At 63.4% G+C, this 4199-nt stretch overlaps 1 long non-coding RNA gene across 1 annotated transcript; it reads left to right on the forward strand.

The window, feature by feature from the left end:
- Positions 1–516: 516 nt before the first annotated feature.
- LOC141929290 (uncharacterized) lies at positions 517–3992 on the forward strand. Its single transcript, XR_012624994.1, has 2 exons — positions 517–584; positions 1662–3992. It is a non-coding gene; the product is annotated as an uncharacterized LOC141929290 (long non-coding RNA).
- Positions 3993–4199: the final 207 nt, after the last annotated feature.

The following is a 4199-nucleotide window of genomic DNA, read 5'->3' on the forward strand; positions in this document are numbered from 1 at the left end:
GATTTACCTTGTCTGGTATCATCCAGCAATGAGTCCCTCAGCCAGTGGGAGGTGGCATCAGGGCTGCTTGGGTAGCTGATGGCCAGAGCTGGATCAGAGCTCGGCTGGGGCAGGGATGGAGCCCCGCTGGTAATGGAGATCAGGCTTTTGGGGCCCAGGAGGAGGGGAAAGGGTGCCTGTGTGGGGCTGAGCATTGCCCGGTGCCTTCTGCCCCCCTCCAGAGAGTGGGGCAGCCCAGAGCCACTCACAGCAGAGCCCTCCTGGCCGGGGGGTTCAGGCTTCCCTCAAAAGCCCAGGTCTGGCCTCATGGCTGGCCTCGCGAGGCTGGGGAATTTCAAGGAGGAAACAAATCCCAACTGCTATTAAAAAAGGACATTTCCTGCAGCGGCGGCCTGCCTGGAGAGGGGAAAGGGCGCTGTGTTGTAACCGCGGGGAGGGCCGAGCTCTGACTCAGCCCAGCGCCACCGGGGAGGCAGCTCGCAGGCACCGAGCGCTCGCCCACCGGCTCCCATCCTCCCAGCACCCACCGGCGGCGGCAGGGCGGGCGAGCAGGGGAAGCAGCTCAGCAGAGGCGAAGGCTGGAGGTGAGCAGCGGGCAGGAGCAAGGGCAGTGCCAGGCAGTGCTGGTGTGTCCAAGGAAGGAGCCGGGGGACTGTCCTGGGTGTGCACACTGTGCCCTGGGCACACTCCGGAAAGCCTTGGCTTGGGGATGTGGTGGTGGCTGGTGGTCCCCCCCAGCGTCGGCAGGACCATGGGTCCAGCCATTTGTTATTCTTGTTTCCTCTCCTGAAGCCAAGTGGCGTGTTCGCACCCACATGAGTGAGGGGACAAGCAACCTGGGGCCGTAGCTCTCCTCCTGGCAGGCACTGGTTGGGGGACACTGTTGTCCCCCAGCATGGAGGTCCCCCAGCAGCAGTGTGAGTGCTGGGGAGCAGAGGGTGGCAGCCATTTGTCACGCTGGTGACAGAATTCTTTCCTCAGGAAACTGGGACCAAACCAGGAGTGGAGACAAGGGGGAAAGGCAGGCCCTGCAGCTCTGGCTTTTTTGCCCCATCTTGGGGACACGCGATGGGGACATTGGAGGGAGGATGGGGGTCCCTCTCTCCCCCTCCAAGACCTCTCCTCAGGCAGGGTTGGGCAAGCCCTGACAGATGTTTTACCTCCAAGCTGGCTGGATGCGCAGCCCGGCACATTCCTGCAGTCTTTCTTGGTGTTTCTTCCCCTGCCACCACCTCCCGGGGACGGCAGCTGAGGTCTCCCAGCCCTGTGCCGTGGGGACAGAGAAGGCTCCGTCCCATCTTTTCCTACCCAGGCTGGGATGGTGGTAGGGGAGGACAGGGGGCCATCCCCAGGCCTCACTGCAGGGATCCCTGTGTACCTGGGGACCTGACAGCTACCACCGGGAGAGGGGAATGTGTCCCACGTCCTCAGGCTTTGGGTACACATGGCTCTGAGCAATCAAAGGGAGGCCTTTGGCTATCGTAGGGTTTTTTGTGTGCACAGAGCTGTTGGCATCGCTGTCCTCAGTTCCGTGGGGTCCTGCACACCCAAGGGGGGCCCACAGCAGCTGCCCAGGAAGGGACTCAAGAGGTTGCGCCTCCCCACCAGTCCACACTCAGCTCCGCAGCGCCACGCTGACTGCCATCCTCTGTGTCTTACAGACTTGTCAGCCGTGGGAGTCCCTTGGGACATCGAAGCTGCCGAAGGCACGTGATGACTGTACAGCCCAGAAACATGGCCAGCGGCGAGAGACGGGCAGAGCCGGCATGCCAGCATGCTGCCAGCGCAGCCCTTTCCCTGGGCACAGGCAGCCGCACGCTGCGGGCAAATCTGCCCCCGTTCCCCACTGCCCAGACATGCAAAGGTGGGGCTGGCTCCCAGCGCACACTGCAGTGCCGCACATCGCTCCTTGCTGAAAGCACGGCGGCCCCTTCCTGGGGGTTGTGCATGGGGCCAAGGTGCTGCCCAGTGGGGCCAGCAGTGGGGCAGAGGCTCTGCAAATGTGTAGGGTGGCAGGAGGGTCCCTGAAGCACCTTTCCTGGCTCTGGGTCCCTGTGGTTGTTCCCACACTTGGCCAGAGTTCAGGGCTGGCCTGGCCGTGGCTGGTATGGAGATAACCCTGCGCTGGCCAAGTCTGCTCCCAAACCTCCTTCCTGACTGATGGATGCTGCAAGCTTGGGGCACCACAGGGCTTTTCTCCCCACTCTTTCCTACCAAGAACTGGGGGCAGCAGACGGGGGAGCCCAGCACATTGCACAGGGTTGTTTCTGCCCCGGTTCCTGGCTGGGTGCTCCCGGCCAGGGGGGCCGGTGCCGGATGCAGGGGCTCACGCCAGAGATGCACCATCTGCTTCTCGTCAGGCTGCTGGGAGCACCACAGCTGCCGGGGCCCGGCAGCGGAACGCGGTTGTGATAGATGGTCTGTTTATCACATTTCGGCTCTGCTCAGGATGTTAGTGTTCGCCTGCGAAAGACATTTTTGGGCTCAGCCACTCCCTCCATCGTCCCTCTCCTCCTGTTCCCCCCCCAGATCCTCGCCTTTGCGGGGGCTGAAGTCCATCTGGACCCAAGGGTGATGGTCCAGAGGACAACCCTCCCACAGCCCCTGGTCTTTGCCCATGGGAAGGGCTGGGCTCAGCCCTGCCACCCTGGGAACAGATGGGGCCGATGGCTGAGCTTGGGAAGCTGAGGTGCTGGCCAGCTGCAGGATCTCCTCTGATGGTGACTGGGACAGGGACAAGGGTGGGGAGGGACAGCAGGAGCTTTCACACACTCCTCATGCCCTGGGGTGGGGAAAGGGCAAAGGACAGGGAGGGATGCTATGTGATACCCACGGCCCCCACATTGTCCTGGGGTGTCCTGGCCCTGCTGGGTGGCAGCCCTGGGAGGGCTCCCGTCACCCTCACCCTCTCGCCCAGCTCTGCACTGGCTCTTGGTGAGAGTACACAGATCTGGAGGCAGACACCCCCTCATCTGTCCCGATCCCTGCCTGTCCCTGCAGAGCTGGGCCAGGCTGAGCTACCAAGCACAGGTCTGCCCTGCCATCATGTTGGGGCTGGGCTGCAGGACGCAGGCACACAGCTCTGGATGTGGGGGGAGACCTCTTTGCCTGCACCCAGCCGGGCAGGCAGACACACAGCCTTGCTGTGGCATGACCCACGGACACACGCCAGCCACAGCAAGGGTGACCGTGGGCTTCTCCATGTCTCCCAGCCCAAGGTGCAGTGCTGCATCTCTGGTCAATTGGGAGTCTGAGATGAAGCACTGTAGCTCGGGAAGGGAGGAACTGCGCACCCTAGGGACCTCTGGGACCCCCCACCTGCTGGAACGAGTGACGCAAGGAGAGCTGACCCCTGGCTATGGGAAAGGGCTCACCCCAAAGCTCCAGATCCCTGCAGAGAGCAAGGGGTGAGAGGAGGGTGGGGAGGTTTCTCCTTGCAGCAGAGGGACCTGTGTGTCTGCTTGAGACCCCCTGCCTGGCACTGGGCACCAGCGGGAGGGGTCACACAGAAATGTGGGAGCCTTGTGCAGTGAGGGAACAGCAGGGATGTGGCAGCAGCATCCCCAATCAGCCGCACGTGGAGCCCAGCTGACAGCGAGGAGCGTGGGGCTGGCAGAGAGCCTGGGTCGCCGTGCCCTCAGGGTCCAGTTTTCCCAGGAATCCCTTAGGCGCTACGTTGGGGATTCCTGGAAATACTGTTCTTGGGGCCACGGCTCAGCGGCTAGAGACAGCCCATCCCACAGGGAGCCTCAGCCTGCGGAAGAGCCAGCGACCAAGGTACGGAGACATTGCAGGGGCTGCAAGTGGGAGGGGGAGCCCCTGGCTACCCCAAACACAGGGAGGTGGGCAACCCAGCCCAGGCAGCCCCAGCTGCGCCACGCCGGGGGGTGACAGACGTCCCGGTGGTGCTGGGGATGAAGCTGGTGGGCAGATGGTCTGCCCTGCCCCTGCCACCTAGTCACCCTGGGGTCAATAAAGGTCTTGACTCCCGAGTGACTCTGTCCTGGCCGGTCCTTTGGGGCTGGGAGCAGGGTGGGAGCCTACGGTCTGGTGCCAGCACAGTTTGGGGCAGAAAGGAGAGACAAGAGCCGTCTGTGGATCATAGCCCCGGGGGGGCTGCTCTCTCCCTCCTGCGATGTCCCCCCCTCAACATCCCGCCCAGCTCCCGGCCCTGCCGTGCTCCTGCAAAGGGAACCGCT

Source organism: Strix aluco, chromosome 13 (genome assembly GCF_031877795.1).
Source record: "Strix aluco isolate bStrAlu1 chromosome 13, bStrAlu1.hap1, whole genome shotgun sequence".
NCBI lineage: Eukaryota > Metazoa > Chordata > Aves > Strigiformes > Strigidae > Strix > Strix aluco.